At 35.5% G+C, this 19077-nt stretch overlaps 1 long non-coding RNA gene across 2 annotated transcripts in view; it reads right to left on the minus strand.

The window, feature by feature from the left end:
- The window catches only part of LOC110351130 (uncharacterized), a 282837-nt gene that overhangs the window by 244068 nt on the left and 19692 nt on the right, over positions 1-19077 (minus strand). For both annotated transcript variants that reach the window (XR_002398214.2, XR_015438827.1), the window contains exons 3-4: positions 11325-11417; positions 10147-10288 (exon numbers count right to left, since the gene is read on the minus strand). This is a non-coding gene — a long non-coding RNA (uncharacterized LOC110351130). The remainder of the gene's footprint in view (positions 1-10146; positions 10289-11324; positions 11418-19077) is intronic.

Raw genomic sequence — 19077 nt, forward strand, 5'->3', positions numbered from 1 at the left:
TCCTTATGTCCCCACACTCACACACTAACCTGGCATGGTTCTGCTTCTCTAAGATTCTGCTTGCTCTCCCCTGAGCCCTCCCCAGCTGAAAGCATGATCTAAAAGGAGAAATCAAACCATTTCCCATCGCCAAGAGAACTTTCTGGGCAGTAGCCCCCTTGGCCATTGGCTTAATAAATGGACTCAATCTGGCACAGACTGTGTGGTGCATCTCTATTGTTCTAACTCACTTGTCTATAACATATCTTGCAATATCCAAAGCAGCCACTAAGAAATCAATATGGATAAATACACCCAAAACCACTACAGGCATGTTAAGATGAAATCTTAGGATATGTCCAAGTAAGCCATAGGAAAGCAAAGAAAGAGTAACAAATGGGCAGCAATGAATAGGAAGACCTTTCTCAAGAGGTAACATTTGAGGTTATTCTTGAATGGTATGAAGGATCCAAGTATGTAAAAATCTATGGGCAGTATGTTCCAGGAAAAGCGACTAGAATGTGTGGAGTCTGAAGGCCATCAAGTCAGTTTGCTATGCTACCAGAATAACAAGACTGCCAGTGTATTTGATAGTGCCACAATTTAAGGGTAAATGAGATCAATAAGATTGACAGAGAATAGATAATACAGAACATTGTTAAACTTGAGTTTACTTCTGCGTACAGTGTGAAGCCTCTGGTGGTTAATAAATTAAGGAGCAATGTTATTTGTGTGTTTCTAAAAAACATTACATTGCTTTATGGTTTGCAGGCAGTAGTGTGACAAAAAAGAAACCAAGCAGATCAGAGCTCTGGTTTTTAATTCTCTAGCTCTCAGAAAAGCCAAAATGCACAGGAAATACAAGAGGGCATGACTGGGGAAAGGAGAAGACATAGTATGTAGAAGTAAGAGGAAATTACAAGGAGTGTAGACAGAGAAGGGGCAAAGAAATGAAGGATGATTGAAATGATGGTGGTAATATGAGAGAAAGAAAGAAAAGTATGGTATAGAGGAATCTCCAAATTCTTCTAAATCACTAATTTACCTAAGTCTAGGTAGACTAGACACTGTTTACTAGCAACTGTATGCTCTAAGACAATTCCTGGCTAGGATCCAAGAGTGGAAGAATTTTCTCAGGTAAGCTATTCCCTAAACACTTGAACTCCTTTTGGATTTTGTTCCCTCACATAGAACTGACTTCTAAAGAACTTTCTGGTTCCTGTTTGCTTCTATTTTAAATAAAAATGATAGAACTAATGATGATAGTTTTTTTTTATATAGAAGTCAATCTAGAGTACCCACAGATGCTCTGAAGACTTTGGAATGAAGTTCCCAAGGAAATCTCTAGGTGTCATGAGGAAATATGCCGAGCCAAACAGAAAACAAAACTGTCCTTATTAAAAATTCACAAAGAATTTACACCAGAAGTGTCATATGACTTTACGGTTAATGAACCTCCGAACAAACATAATGAAGCTGGAGTACATCCAAAATCACAAAATTAAGATGATAAAAGATGCCTGTTTGAACAGAGAATAAAGTAATTAGGATTTTCCCTTATGAAAAGACTGAAATTGAGGAGTCATAGAGATGAATATCCTCAAAAATAAGGATAAGATAAGCATGGATTTCTTCAATTTATTCCAAAGGATTAGACTAGAATACTCTCTTAAAACTTAAAAAAAGAATTTTAGGACGAATAATTAATATGGTGGCAAAATATGAAAACTATCTCTCCATTTAACCAGAAAATATAAATTCAAATGTATATGGAATACAAAGTCAATAACAAAGAATATTGTGCTGGTTTCAGGTTCTAAGAATTTTCAGAAATATCTATACAAAATAAAATTCCACTAACGTAAGGAGAGAATAATGGAATGGCTCTCTCAACACCACAAAAAAAAATTTCATCTTTTATAGTCTTTAAACACAGCACACCTTTCAAAAAGCGCACAAATTTTTCAAGCATGATTAATTTTCAAGCAATCGTTACATGTCATGTGGCTATGGCAACGACAAAGCACAAATTTCCTTCAGTGATAACATGGTCACTTATATCACCAATTGCTAAAACAGTCAGAAAGTTGATAGAAAAACTATATAAATTTATAGATCCATCAGTTACTTTCTCATGTACCTCAGTAAACAAGGTAACTTCCAAGTTTAGAAGCTGAGCACCAGGTCCCACAAAATGTTTGTTTAAAAAATCAACATATGACTATTAAAAAATAGATATTCTAAACTTTCTGTTAAATATGAAGAATTAAATGTTTTTCTACTGCTGTCCCATGATTACAAGTAAAATGATAATGAAGAGGTTTATAGAAAGCTCATAAAAATAAAATAAACCCAAGAAGAATGACAATGACTCAATTTTGAAGCTGGAAAGATTAGAGAATAAGGAAATCCCCAAATGGTGGAAAATAGAAGCTGGCTTTTTTAGACCCTAGAACCCCCAAAATTCTTGGAAACTGGAGTCATCACAGGGATGCAACCAGCTTTGATACAGGAAGACTGTTAAAGAACGTGTATGTAAAATGCTGTTGAAAACACTCCACCCCCACCGAGGACTTAGATTAAATCAAGGGGACTCTACCTTCAATGAAGGAAAATTGGAAAGCAGAAGGATAAAGTAAATATTTGTGTACTAAACAATAAGATCGTGAGTCTCTTCTCCCATTTGTCTCCAACACTAGAAAAAAACTTATCTCCCAGAAATCATCTCTGAAGTAACTGATCAGTACAAGTTAGGGAAAAATCAACTATAGTAACAGTTGAAATTCCATCCGAGAAAAACACAAGCTAAATAACACTTCAGTGAGGACCATCAATCACCAACCTACATCTCTAGCATAAATATACACACAAACTCAAGCTCACACACGAAGTTTCCAATCAGTTTCCAGCGCTTTACTCTTAAATATGAATGGTCAGACAAGCAACATCATCAATTGCCAACACAGCCACAAAGTTGGCAATAGAAAACCTTAAGCCTCCTATGGGAGATAAAGACCTAACCCAACCAGGAAAGCAGGCACAGTTATCCTAAAGGGAGCCCCATATCATAATTATTTTCTTTATAGAGAAGAAACTATATTCATGAAAAAAGAGAATGCAAATTTTTAAGGAACACTTAAAGTTCAAGAAAAAGCTCTAAGAAATTAAAAATAAGATAGAAGAAGTGACTAACTTGAGAATTGAGTTTAAAGGATGTGATTAAGGCAATCATTGGAAATAGGGCAAAGAAAAATATAGAAGACAGTGGAGAGAGGGATAAAATTCAAGGGTGAGCCCAGGATGTCCATTTTATCAAACTAACAAGAGTTCCAGGAAAAGAAGAGAAGAATGGGAGAGTAGAAAATTGTCAAATAGATAATATAGAACATGCTTCAGAATTTAAAAAAGGGAAACTTGCAAGTTGAAAGTTCTTACTGCAATAGATAAAAAACACACTAAAACAAAACATGTCATCATGAAATTTTGCAACATTGGGGACAATAAAGGATATAGTAGGAGCTTTCAGAGAGATAAATATAGCCGGTCACAAAGGAAGTGTCACACATGGGAACAGCATTACACTCACTGGAAGAAAATATAAAGCAAAGAAACACCTTCAATATCTTGAGGGAAAATTACTTTTATCTTTAAAGAACTCAAGTAAAAATAAAGGTATTTTTAACACAGAAATTATTTAAAAAGTCTATCTTGCCTGCATTATCTTTCCAAATGCTAGAGTAGTTTCTCTAATCAAAATTAGAGAATAACCTACCGCATGAGATTTCTATTGCTGCTATAACAAATTACAAACTTAGTGGTATAAAACAACATGAATTTTTTTACTTTTACAGTTCTAGAAGTCTGAAAACCTACACTGACATGTCAGTTGGGTGGCCTTCCAGCTGGAGGACTAGGGGAAATTCTATTTCCTTGCTTTTTCAGCTTCTACAGGCTGCCATTACTTGTAAGTTCATGGCCTCTTCAGTCTTCAAAGTTGGCAACACATCTTCAAATGTGTTTCTGTCTCTGATAATAAATCTCCTGCATTCCTCTTTCATTTGTTTGGACTCATGTAGTTACATTGGGCCCTCTTGGATAATCCAGACCAATCTCCCCATCTCCTTATCAAGGCCCCTGGACACATCAATAAAATCCCCTGTGCCTTTGGAATGGCACATACACAGATTCTCAGGTTTAGGACATCAACATCTCTGGGTGGTCATTATTCTGTCTACCATATTCAAGAAAAGGAAAGAGGGAAAAATCAAGAAACACGGCTTCCAAATTAAAAAACTATAAGAGAATAGAAGCTAAAACTAATGGCTATGGTGAAAAATCAACCAGATCAGGTTAGAGCAAGATGCTGGAAGGCTCGGGAGAAATGTTCCAAGAAAAATTCAGAACTAACCAACTCCATAATATGTGTGGATATAAGAAATGAGGTTTATAGTTCTCAGGGATAGTTTAGGTGAGAATTGATGGTAGATAAAAAAATAAAATTTTAAAATAAATACTTGGAAAGACAAAAGGATAAACAAGAAATGAAATGTAATTATAGTAAACTATATGGTTCAGGTGTGAATAAAATTTACATAGTCATCATAATGTAAACACTGAACTATGATCTAATTAAAACTAATCATATAACTATTTTTAAAAGATAGTGGAAAGGATTGGCTGGTAAGAGAAGAGTCTAAGAGGGTTAAAATATTGTTTTCAATTGATGAAATCAATGCATAATATGTAAAGCTAAAAAATCAAGAAACAAGGTATAAACCTATTACTTTGAAGGAATGAAAGCCAAAAAGAAAATAACCAAGTGATTGAAAGTGGCTGTACCCAACCAGAAATCGCTGGTGGGAGCCAGTGAAGCAGGAGACAGTGACTTTCCCTTTTCAGCCCCTTAGAACTATTGGATGCTTTACACTTCATATACATGTAACTTAATAAAACTAAAACAAAAAGTTAACGTCCACTAGGAGACTTTGCTATATTAAAATAGGATATATATATTTATTATACATATTCTATATGCCTTTGGATCATTATTCAGAGAGAGATAAACTTGAAAGTGAAAAGAGATGAGAAATTTGTTTTCCTACATGTATCTGGTGGAATGAGAGGATGCTTCAGTTGGGCTTTGTTTGGTTCTGGCTTTAAGAAGGTTTCATTATGTTTCCAGATTTTTTGACACAGTTGAAAACATTTATTTCTGATTCCTTAAAATATTGACTATTCACTCCCAGCCCCAGTGCCACCTCTCTGAGAGGCCTTCCCAGGCCATCCATGCAAGAGAGTTACACCAAGTCATCTTGCTTTATTTCTCTCCTGGCACTATTATTTGTGCTGTATTATTTGTTATTATTCTTGTCTGTGATCATCCACCCACTTCCTCCAAAACACAAATTCCCATGTAGCAAGGCTGATCTGCTGGCCCACTGATTGTTCTAGCCCTAGAATCTGTAAGAGGGCTGGACCTCAATAGGACTCAATTAATATTTAATAAGATAATTCACATATTCTTATCTTTTAATTTTTCCCTACTTCTTATTCCAGTTATTTCTACAAGTATATAATTGGAAAATATATTCATTTTAAACCTATCAGAGAGACTAAACTATATTTAGAAGGTAAGGCATTAGATTGGAAATCTTACTGCCTAGTTGGAATCATGTTTCCTTTCGTGCCTCACTGTATACACTGAATAAGTTACATAAGTTTTCTAGGACTTGGAACATCATGTAAAACCGTGTTTATAATATGGTTGCTTGAAGATTGTTCACTTCATTTTTTTAATTGAAAGATAAATCATGTTTGAAGAAGAAAAAAATGCATTATTCCTCTCCTCTCATACTGTACATAATTGTGAGCAAGACCAAGTTCACACAGTTAAGAAGACAGCTTGGCAAGTGCTGAGCAATTAAGAGAACAGAGGTAACTACCACAAATTTTTCACAAAATTTTTTTTGTTTGTAAGCCACAGAATATATTTTTTCATATTCATCCACATAATCTAGGTATAATATGTCCAGAAGGCAAATGGATCTTAAGCCAGTGTCCAGGTAAGAAGAGGGTCTACTTGATCTAGGAGTTTATTCAAAATATGACTCATGAAAAGAAGAAACTCAAAAGGCAGGGAAAATAAACCAAGTGGCCTTTAAAAAGGAATATCATACCAGAATAGGAATGATGACCCTAAAAGATAATAATACAGGACATGTGACAAGAAAAACAGGCAAAAAGACAATAATAGAGACTTACAAGAAAACACCAATGATTTTATTAATCTATCTGTAAGATATCAGAAACACTAAGAAAAAATAAATGGGCTAATTTGTACCAAATAAAGCCACAATAAGTGGCAGTGTGTCACCCTTTTTTGAAGAAAATAATATAAGGACAAATAAGAGGTTATCTTTTAACTATCATCTCCATAGTGTGACTTGCTCTTGATGGCAAAAGCCAACAGGTGGTATCTCTGATTTTAAAAATGCCCTGGGAATTTCCATAACATCCCATGGCAAAGGCAAAAGAATGCTTTGAACTGGGTAACAAATAACTAGAGCCAATGAATTTTCTCAGAAGAAAGTATCTAATTTCCTGCAAATATCCCCAGAATCTGCAGCAAGAGAAGAACAACATTGCTTTCTGTGCCCTTTGCATGATGCATCATCGGAAATAACAAAATAATCCCCTTCGGCAGAGCATGATCTACAGATGTATGTCTTAAGGAGACAGCAGAGCTGAGATATTTTCGGCAATTCAAGATACCACAGGCTCTGGGATTCTGCAAGGTGATTGTTTAGCTGCGATAAAATTACTTTTCATTTGTTTGTACCCCACAGGCCAAAGTACATGAAAAAAATACTGAGTGTTACTTGAGTTGCTTCTATTGCACCAGGAAAAATTACATTCATTCTACCATCAGCAGAGTGACTGGGACTTTAATATGTTTTTAAGAGTTAGGCTCCTATCCAGTGCCTGTTGGGGCTTGCTGTTATTAAAATTAGACAACTCTGTACATTTTGTCAAAGTAGTTGTCTCTAAAAATGAGCAGGAAGCAGGAAGACACGAGATGTTTTGGGGAATTCAGCATTTACTCATTACATAAACATTTATGGAACGTTTGTCATTTGCAGGATGTTATGGGACATAGTGGGTAATTAAAGTAAATAGGAAAAACCCTTTCCTTCATGGGACATCCAGTCCAATGGGGAAAAAGACAAAATGAACAAACAATTAGACTTGCTAAGTACTAAAAAGAATTTCATACCAGGCCTTGATGAGGTTTCATTCATCTGACCTTTGCGCAGAGGCCCAAAGACTTCATCAGAGTCTTGCACCACTAAACACACACAAAGCAACTCAGCAACTCAGAATAGATTTCTTGCCCCCAGAAACAAATAACTCAAAATGTATCTCTGACTGATATTGGCTCCAGAGTATCAGCATTGAGTATTAGGTAAAATACACTACTACAGTATTAAAAATTGGTAAGACGGACCTCTTGGTTGCGCTCATTTTCAGGCATTAACAGAAGAAAGGGCCGTTCAATGACAAACAGTGAGTATTGCACAAGAAGAAAGAAAGTGGATCGATAACATCAGCCTTCCTTGTCCCAAAGCCAACAATTTCTACTGGTACAACAGATAATCAAAGGAAAATCTTCACTCAAAAGAAGAATTTTTATATGTTATGACTGGACTCTCTCCTTAACACTGCTATTATGAACACTGCAAACTGTGAATGGATAAAGACAATAGAAGTAAACAGTACTGTGAAGTTATTGTAATTTTTGAGGTTTCCTTGTATGATTATTACTTATGTCCTTCTATTTCATTGTATTATTTAGGGTTCTTAAGGAGAACAGAATCAATAGAAAAATTATGCATAATTATGCAAGGGGATTTATGAAGTAGGCTTACAGGATCAGAGGCAGAGGAGTCCACAAGAGCCATTTGTGGAATCAGAGACAGAAGAATCCACAATGGCTGTCTGCAAGCTGGAAAGCCAGGGTATCCAGTAGCAATCAAAGCTAAAACATGTACACAATCCTACTCCTCACAATGAATGTTATCATTATGTACTACAAATGTGATCCAATAAAAAAAGTTTTCAAATAAAAAATGTTTAAAAGCCTAAAAGCCTAGAAGCTCATTGTAAAGTTGCTAGTGCAAGTCTGTGTTTGAAAGCTGAAGCAACTGGAAACCAATGTCTAAAGGCAATGGCAGAGACTGAAGCTTTTCAAAATGGGAACACTTCCTTCTTCTTTCCCTTTTTATTCTATCCAGGCCTCAAGCCTATTGGTTGGAGCTACCCACATCCAGCATGGGTCTTCCCCTTCTGTTTACTGGACCTCATCTCAGTCATCCATAAACACTCAGAACTCAGCAATCTTCGAGGCAATTCTTACTCAACTCAAGTTGACATATTTTAGTTAGCATTCATATAGCAGGTGATTCATAGACAGGTCTGATAATCCAATGTGACAGATGTTGAATACAAAGTGTGAGATTGGAGACATTTCTAGGCTAAGTCTACAGACACTTCTGATAGTTAACTATAAATAATTATAATTTTCAGTCTTTTTATTGCTCTAGTACAATAACTGTCACAGATACCCCTTCCCTCCAAGAAAAGAAAGCCATCCTTACAATGAAAACTACCTATTAATAAGTTTTACATAGGTTGGTAATCCAAAGTTGTTTTCCTATTGCATGGGGCTTTCACCAATGAATATCCAATCGCAGGATTGCTCCAAGAAAATGAGAAAACAATGAACCACAAGTAACAGCCATTTAACAAGTAAAGATGCTAATTATTATTTATTTATTCATTCATTCATTCATTTATAGAAAAGGTCTCACTGTGTTCCCCAGGCTGGTCTGGAATTTGAGATTCTTCTGCCTTAGCCACCCAAGTAGCTAGGACTACAAGCATATGCTCAGTTCTGATTATTTTAAATGTCAAATGAAAAGGCTCAGGAAATAAAATTTCCTAGTAACAGAACATGTTTTGTGACTATACTGAAAAACAATGAATTGTGAACTTTGAAATAGCGAATTTTATAGCATGCAAATTTTACCCTAATAGAAACAAAAGCCATCCAAAACAAGCAAAGGCCAACATAAATAATTTTAAAAATTAAAGCAACTAAAATGCTCTCCTCCATTGCTCATCCTATATTCTCATGGCACTGTTTTTCTCTGTCACTGTCTTTACAAAGGTTGTCCTATGTTGTAGTCGGTTTTGTAGTTCTCCAGCTACATTTTATTATGATCAAGAACAATCATCTCTAAGATTTATTCCTTTTGACCAAGTAGTAACCAGAAATATTAACCAGTTTCCATTTTTGCCTGAGGGATTCTATAATAGCCTCACTAGAGTTGTTGAACATTCAGGTAACAAAAGTTTGGAGCAGCCCAGCTTCTGCATGTCAGAAGCATAGATTGTAGAGTCTTTGAGCTGAGTTATCAATCTTCTGACAGTAGTCTCAGACTGTAGCTCACACCACCAACCCTCCTGGTTCTCAAGCTTTCAGATCAGACTGGAACTCTACCATCAGCTCTTCTGGGCCTCCAGCTTGCTGACTGAATATCTTGTGTCCTCTCAGCTTCCATAACTGCATGAAAAATTATATATGTGTGTGTGTGTGTGTGTGTGTGTGTGTGTAGTTCAGAGAAATTTAATTGATCTCTTGAAGAGTGATGTGTGTGGATCAATCGTCATTTTAATGGCTGTGGAGTGCAGAAGATAAGTAAAGAGCCCAGGCTAGGCTAAATCTTGTTTTCCTCCTCCTCTAGGTATATCTAAATCTAGGTATATTAGCCCAAGGCAAGGAATTTTTTTTTTAGAGAATGCATTTGTTTCCCTCTACACTTGCAGACTTCACCTCCTAGAGGAAGACTTCAATCCATACCAAAGTTAAACATAAAGTCCAAAAGTGTCTGCTCTTCCATCAATATCCCAACATATGCAATGCTTTTCAAGAAAATGAAAGATAGAGACAGAGAGAGACAGAGAGACAGAGAAAGAGACAGTGAGAGAGAAACATGGAGACCATAATACAAACTATGAGACTAGAGACCCTCTCAGAGCATTGAGAGAATAGCCTATCAGTAGTAACACATATCCCAACATTATATGTGAGGGAGAAAATAAAACAACCTGTCAGGTAAAGGTGGATTTCTTGCTTCCAAAGTCCCCCTGTACCTTACTGGTACCTCTGGGGCTCTTAACTCTGGCATCTCCCTTTCACACCGGTAAGGCTGAAGTTTTCTTGTGTCAGAGCTGATCTTCTGGAGCCCACCTAAGCAGCAAAGATACAACTACTGTACTTATCCAATGCAATAACTGCCTTCAAAGAAGATATTTTTCTCAATTTTTTCAGTGACTTCAACTAGCTGTCTTTAATAATATTGTCCATTTTTGCTTTAACATTGTGTGTGGAATTGCCCTAGCCTTTCAAGGCAACATTACTGGAAGTCCTATTTTTATTCATGTTTGGAATTCTCTCAAAAATTTAATTGTTAAATATGTTCCTGGATGACCACAGTATTACATGGTTATCTTGTAAGAAGTAGAGGACAGGAGAAGAGAGCAAAGGAGGGAGAGAGGGACATACTTTAGTACCTTTCTCAAAAAGAGACTGAAGTAGGCTTATACAGTAATGTTCTCCTCATGAAAAATAATATGTAACTGTGTCAAAGTAGTCTGAGCAGTTGGAGAACTAACAAGGCTTTCAAACATTTGCCAACCTCTGTCTCCTGAACATTTTTTAAATAACAATTTCTCCTTCTCTCATTAGACAATCTAATTCTTAAGCAGAGACTGAGGGTTCTAAAGGGCATTCCTTAATGACTGGAGGAAGCATGTTTGCCTTTTGAAAAAGCCTCCCCAAATGTTCTGTCTGAGGTGCCCTATTGAAGACACCAATGGGGAAGACTTGAATCTTGTATTCAGGCTGAGTGTATTCAAAATCAATTCCTCATTTTAGCCAAATGACCTTTTACAAATCACTAACACTCTCCAATCCTCAGTTTCTCCATGTATGACCTGAAGGGGAAAATAAATAGTATACATCTCACAGAATTATGCTGAGGTTTAAATGAAACTATCTGTCTGCACTTAGAATATTGTGCCTTGGCACAAAATAATTGCTCAATAAGCATTAGTTATAACTACCAAGGAAGGAAGAAAGTAAAGAGAAGTTCACCAGTAGCCATTCCTCTTTTAGCAAAGCAGAAGATTTGAAAAAACTGAAAGAAATCTACATGAGGGAGAGCAGAGGGAGAGAGCATCAGGTTCATTTATATAATTGCCTTCAATCCTCCACTGCCACCTACCTCTGTTGGATCTCGTCTGCTCTGATCTCCAAGAACACTCATGATATCTTCAGAGTCTCACTGGACTCAGCATCTAGTCTGAGAAACAATGACCTACAAAATAAAATCAAAGGCAGCAGCTTCAGTATCAGAAACATTTCCCAAACTCTAAAGTTTTACTTTTTGCCAAAGTCATCTTTTTCATATTACAATGACAAAACCTTGGCATACTAATCTTTTATCAGGACATTTCACAGATGCTTTCTTATTATGCTAATATAACATATCAGTGTTTTCATAGGCTCTGTGCTATTTTATGGAACTGAAAATTTGGAGTATGTAAATATTTCAAGGATATTTTCATAAACCTGATTAAGAATTTTTAGCAAAATGAATGTTTTATAGCTAAAATTTCACCCACATAGAAAGGAAAATTAAATAATTCAGTAAACCAATGGCATATTCATTTTTAAAAATTGATTCATGTTGTCATGGCTCTATCTGCAACCTTTGATATGCATAGCAATCCAAAGAAAGAATATTTCATAATATAAATTCAGAGTGCTATCTAACTCTAAAAAATTTTGCCATGCTATTTCAATGCTGGAGATTTTTCAGAATGTGAACAAAACCAGAAACAAAAGATGTTTCTAGGACACTGAACACCTTATGATAAATTGTTAATCTAATTTCTCAGAAGCTCGTTAACATATAAATATAGACTCATTATTTCAGGTTAGTGTGATCTAATCCATTCAAAATCAGCAAAAACCATCAAAAATATAAATATTAATATCAAGAGAAAGACGATTGCATTTGAAAAAATGAAAGAGGCTGTGAACATTTTATAATATTGCTGTATCCTATTACGAAATTTCCTAGCAAAACTTAAGTTCCTGTACTATGTATATATTCCCCCAACTTCATTAAAGTAATTCTCTCCATCTTTGCTATAAACCTCAAAGCTTTTCAAATAAAATCAAATAAAGAAAACAAATAAAGCTGTAGATATTTCAAATTTACTATTTAGCATTTATATAGCATGTACTATATGCCAGGCACTGAGGCCTTAGGTTGCTGCTTAATGTTTTTAACTTCTCTGAAGGTAATTAAGGTCTTCTAGAAAAAAAAATTGTTTTCATGAGTAAATTTTCAACTCCAGGGCATGGGATTTCCCAGAAAGTACACATTCTTGTTTTTAAAATCTGTCTGGGTACAATTTGGCCCCTTCTTCCATGTAGGAGAGCATGGCTTCAATTCTGCTCCTCTTTCCCCTTGCCAACAAATATTTTGGCTCTCACTACTTCTGCAGAGCATGAGAGGATCTTTCACGGCTTTAGAGAAGGAAATAAATCATTGATTAAAACCTAAATGTATTCAAAGTAAGACTGCTCATTAAGTTATAGAACAGCACAGATTTTGTTTCATAACAATGAAGTATTTGAATTTCCTTTAAAGAAAATAGAAAAGTATCCCTTCATCTTCATGAAAACTTATCAGAGCATGCCCTTGAAAAATTAGAAAGTTATATTCTGTAACCAGAAAGGCAAACTTGAAGTTGTCCTCCTACTTGATACATGTCAGGCTCTGTCCACATTCACAAGAGGCTGCTGCATGAAGTCCTGTGAGGGCTGGGATTGGGTCTGCTTTGCCCACCCGAATGCCCAGAGCACATCATATAGTGTCATTTCATGAGTGCCAGTACAATTGGCAAAGTTCAAAGTTTCAAGTTTTGATTTAACCTATAATTTCAGAATGGAATCCTCAACAACCACAAATTGTGAAAGGAAGAAAAACACACTAAAAGACATGGTTAAAAGCTTGAGGGAAAGCTCCTCCCATGGGTTTCAAGGGTAGCAGTGGAAGCAAATTTTTATTGAGGTCATGGTGGCTACTTTTCTTCCAACAAACACCCACACCGTCCATTGTATCAAAGGCACCCCAGAATGTGTCGCTTCCTCTGATTTGATCTCTATGCTTTTCATAAAAAACAGGTTCTATTCTCTCTGTTCTACAAACAGAAAAGCCACCCTTACAAATTAAACAAATGACTCCAAATACACACACACACACACACACACACACACACACACACACAAAAAAAATCTGGAAGAAAAGGGGAAAATTTGGTATTTTACACTCCAAAGATGGAGGTCATATTTGCTGATTCAGAACATATTACAAAGCTACAGTAAACAAAGCTTGTGTTACAGCATAAAGATTACTCGATGGGTAAAGGTCAGTCTTGACAAAATGGCTTTGGAGAAACTGAATATCCATAGGCAAATGAATGAAGTTGGATCTATACACCATTCAAACACCTCAAAATGAAGTAAAGACCTAAAAATGAACCTTAAAACTCTCTATAATTGTGGAAGAAAACATGAGGAAACTTTATGACATTGGATTTGACAATGATTTCTTGGATATGACCCGAAAAGCACAGGCAACAATACCAAAAATAGACAAATTAAATAATATGAAACTTAAAAGTTTCTGTGCATCTAATAACATACTCAAGAGAATAGAAGGGCAGTATGCAGAAGGTGGAACAACTGTAAATCATAGACCCAACAAAACATTAATATCTACAATATATGAAGAATTCTTGTGCTTCAACAAGCAAACAAAAATTTTAAAAAATGGTCTTGAAAAGACAATTCTCTAAAGAAGTTATATAAATTGCCAATAAGAATATGAAAAAAGTTTGATATCATTAATCATTAAAAAATACAAACAAAAACACAATGAAATATCACCAAACCTCCACCTAGGGTAGCTGCTATGAAAAAACAAAAAAGAATAAGTGTTGGTGGGAATGTGGAGAAATGGGAAGCTGTGTGCATTATGCAGTGTAGAAACAGTATGGTGATGCCTTGGAATGAATATTTGATTCAATAATTCTATTTGTATAATATATATCAAAGAGAAATGTAAACAGGACCTTGAAGATGTATTCATGGTCTCATTTTTATTGCAGCATTATTCACAAAAAACAAGAAGTGGAAGCAATCCAAGTGTTCATCAATGGATAAAAAGATAAAGTGTGGTATAGACATACATTGAAAAGCCTTGAAAAGGAAGAAATTCTGTCACATGAATGAACCTTGAGGGTATTACAGTAAATGAAATAAGCCAGCCAGAAAAGACAACTGTATGATCCCACTTACATGAAGCATCTAAAGTAGTCAAATTCACAGAAAGTAAAATAGTGGTTGTCAGGGACTGTGAAGAGATAAAAATAGGGACTTGTTTAGTGGAGACACAGGACCTATTTCTCCAGTCCTACTTCTGCTTCAGTCTCCTGAGACTAGGACTACACATAACAACAATACTCCAATCAACAGACTGGTGAGAAAGGAGCTATTGGAAAAGACAGAGGATGAGTGTGACAGAAGGCAAAGGGAAAATTCAAAGAGATAAAAGGACTTAGAGAATTGCCTTTCATTAGGAAACAAATGAACTTGGAAAAGATCTTCCACTTTTTCAAGAAAAGAAAAGAACACACTGGAGCAGGAATTTCATGTTAACCATAAAATACAATTTTCCAAAGTTTGTTACTCAATAGTCAAGTTTTCAATCATTATACTTTTTTTGTTATTTAGACATTTTAAAATCTACATTAATACTCCTGTCAACTATCACAAGTATTAGTTTTATCATTAATGTCTGTTTTGTTTTTAACTACATAGATATTATTTGGCTCTATAGCAGTGCTCAGAGATTGAAAACTGCTCAGAAAAAGCTTTAGGATGTGATTTAGGAATGAAGTTTAGGGTTTCATTCTACTGATTCTTAGCCAGAATTTAATCACAAAACTAATAGGTAATTCTTACAAAACTCTTCATTGTTATTCTCTGTACAGAAGGTGAACAATGAAGCTCTCCAAAAAGTATGGCCCTGGAGGAAACCTTATAAAGAGTAGTTACTATTGTCAAACATAAAGCCAAGGGAGAAAAAAATGAATCTAAGGAGAGCAATACTAATGAAGTGGTTGTCTAAAAAAAAAAAAAAATAGGAACACATTTGCCATGTATACAAAGCATTGCTTTCAAAGCTACAGCCAAGATACAATGCTGAGCTGTTCCAAAGCTGCATTACTCAGCGCACACTCCTCCTCGTCACTCTGTGTAGATTAGGCAAAACCAATCACACTTAGATATGATGTAACAAAATCTCAAAGTGACTTATTCAAGGATAGTCTCTTTTAATCAAACTTTGTTGTGTTTTTGTCCTTTATACTGGCACATGTGCCATAGTACATCAAAATTGTCATGTCATTCTGAGGGCTTACAAAAAAAACTATAATATTTAGCTTTTGTTTTACAATAAATATCAAAAGTTGGAACCACTGCTATAATCCATCTATTCTGGTTAGTTAAAAAGACATGCATACCACTCCTAGAATCCAAATTCTTCAAGAAAATCTGAGAACAAGTTTTAATGGCATCTAACGCTCTTCAGATAAGGAAGGTAACACTGAAAAGCTCTAAAATATTTCAATTTTCTCATCTAATGGAAATAATATATTAATACCCTATATGTTGGACCATGACTGCAATTATTTTTACAGTCTTTCTGCTCTTAAATAAGATAGTTCTAAATACTCAAAGAACTGCTATAAGGAAAAGAAGCTATTGTTCACTCCTCAACTGAAATATGCATTAATAGATATTGGGTAACTATTATAGGAACATTCATTTTGGAACTTACCAGGTCAACTTTGAGTATTTTATATAAAGTTGTCAAAAACATTGCCCAGGCTTCTCTCCTAAAATTCCAGTTTTTAATGTCTTTAAATTCTTCAGATTGCTACACCAAGAAAGTCAGAAAGAAATAAAAATCTAATTTTATCTTTTTAACTGTTCTACTAATGATGGGTCTTGGCTTTCTCTTGTGGAATTATCATCTTTCTTTAGTTCAACCTTCACCTGACCTCTTAGAAAAACCCTACTTTATATTTTCTTCCCTATGGAAACTCACAGCTTATCAGCAGCAACCTTGAATCATATTGATTTTACTATATTTTTATGACCATATCCACCCTAGGGCCCCAGAGATTATAAAGGTCTCTGAGTCCTACCTTATTTGGAATGAAGTGGCCCATGAAGCTGATGCCTTTCTTTTTTTTTTAATTTATGTATTAATTGGTACATTTTAGGTGTACAATACATTTACATTTATCATTGGGTGTTTGTACCTGAACATGATGTACCTTAGTTCTTACTTTTTTCCCCCATTACCTATGTGCCCTTCACCCCCACCACCTTTCCCTATTTACATAGACTTTGTTTCCTTTTTTTTCTTTCTTTCTCTTAATTTTCCATTCCCTTCTTCCCTTTCCCCTTCCCCTTCTGCCACCCCTACTCCTTTAGACCTTTTCCTATTTCAAATTATCAATTATTCATTTTAATCATTTTCATCCTTATTTACACTTTCCATTTCTCACACTAGAGATACTATTCGGTATTTACACATGTGTGTGTCTTATTTATTTCACTTAAGAGTATGGCCTCAATATGCAACCATTTAGCTACAAATGACTCTAGTTTCTCATTCTTTATAGCTGAGTAGTATTCAATTTTATAAAAAAACCACATCTTCTTTATCCAGTTTCCAGTTGATGGGCACTTGGCCTGTTTCCAAACCTTGGCTATTACAAACTGTGCCACTATAAACATAGGTGCACATATATCGCTGTGGTATGATTATTTTAATTCTTTGGGGAAGATACCCAGTAGGGGAATAGCTGGGTCAAATGGGACCTCCAGTCCTAGCTCTTTGAGGTATCTCCATACAGATTTCCACAGTGGTTGCACCAGTCTGCACTCCCACCAGCAATGGAGAAGGGTTCCTTTCTCTCCACGCCCCTGCCAGCTTTTGTTATTGGTTGATTTCTTCATAGTAGCCATTCTTTGAGGGATGAGGTGGAATCTCAGTGTTGTTTTCATCTGTATCTCTCTAATGACCACTGATGGTGAACATTTTTTCATATATTTATTTGCTGTTTTTACTTCTTTGTCTGAGAAATGTCTATTCATTTCGGATGCCCATTTTTGAATTAGATCTTTGAATTTAGGGGGTCTGATTTTTTTCAATTCTTTATATATTCTAGATAGTAGACCTTTGTCTGAGTTATAGCTGCTAAAAATTTCTTCCCATATTGTAGGTTGTCTCTTAGCTCTGTTGGTAGTTTCTCTTGCAGTGCAGAAGCTTTTTAATAAGATGAGATCCCAGTTGTTGATTCTTTGTGTTAGCTCCCATGCTACTGAAGTTTTGTTCATAAAGTCTTTTCCTATGCCAATGTCATTGAGAGTTCTACCTAACTTATCTTACAGCAAGTTTACTGTTTCTGTCTTGATATTTAGCTCTTTAATCCACTTTGATCTTAGTTTAGTGCACGGTGATAGGTATGGGTCTAGTTTTAATCTTTGGCAGGTTGAAATCCAGTTTTTCCAACATCATTTATTGAACAGGCTATCTTTTCTCCAATGAGGGTGATTAGCGCCTTTGTCAAGGATGAGGTGGCTGAGTATGTCTGGAGTTGTTTCTGGATCTTCTAATCTATTCCACTGATCTTTGGGTCTGTTTCTTTGCCAGTACAATGCTGTTTTTATCACAGTAGCTTTGTAGTATAGTTTCAAGTTGGGGATCGTGATACCCCCAGCCATGTCTCTGTTGCCCAGAATTGCTTTTGCTATTCTAGGTCTCTTCTGCTTCCAAATGAATTTTTGGATTGTTTTCTCTAGTTCTGTGAAGCATATTTTTGTAATTTCAACCCACATTGCATTAAATCTATATAGTAGTTTTGGAAATATGGCCATTTTCACTATATTGATTCTTCCTACCCAGGAACAAGGGATATCTTTCCATTTTCTTATATCCTCTTCGATCTCCTTCCTCAGAATGCTGTAGTTTTCAGTGTAGAGGTCTTTTGCTTCCTTTGTTAGATTGATTCCTAGATATTTCATTTTTTTAGATGCTATTGTAAAAAGAATTATTTCCCAAATTTCTCTCTCAGTGGGTCTGCTATTTGCATATAAAAAGGTTATTGTCTTTTGAGTGTTGACCTTATATCCAGGTACTCTACTGAATCTGTCAATTAGGTCTAGAAGACTTTTGACTCAGTTTTTTGGGTCTTCTATGTAAAGTGTCATATCATCAGCAAATAGTGACAGTTTCACTTCTTCCTTTCCTATCTTTCTTCCTTTTATTTCTTTCTCTTGTCTAATTGCTATGGCTAATGTTTCCAGAACAATATTGAACAGCAGTAGTGATAGTGAGCATCCTTGTCTTGTTCTTGATTTTATCGTGAAAGTTTTCAGGTTTTGACCATTTAGTATGATGGTGGCTGTTGGATTTTCATAGATAGCCTTAATCAGGATGAGATAAAGACCTTCTATTCCAATTTTCTGTAGCATTTTTATCATGAATGGGTGCTGGATTTTGTCAAATGCCTTTTCTGCATCTATTGAGATGATCACATGGTTTTTGTCCTTGACTCTGTTAATATAGTGAATTACATTTACTGATTTACGTGTGTTGAACCATCCTTGCATCCCTGAGATAAATTCAACTTGGTCAGGATGTATGCTCTTCTTGATAACACTCTGTATTCTGTTTGCCAGTATCTTGTTGAGGATTTTTGCATCTATGTTCATTAGGAAGATTGGTCTGTAGTTCTCTTTTGGGGTTGGGTCTTTCCCTGGTTTTGGAATCAAAGTCACACTTGCTTCCAGGAATGAATTTGGAAGCCTTGCTTCCCTTTCAATTT

This window comes from Heterocephalus glaber, unplaced genomic scaffold (genome assembly GCF_053883595.1).
Source record: "Heterocephalus glaber isolate CG9 unplaced genomic scaffold, H.glaber_assembly_v1.0 deba00001463, whole genome shotgun sequence".
NCBI lineage: Eukaryota > Metazoa > Chordata > Mammalia > Rodentia > Bathyergidae > Heterocephalus > Heterocephalus glaber.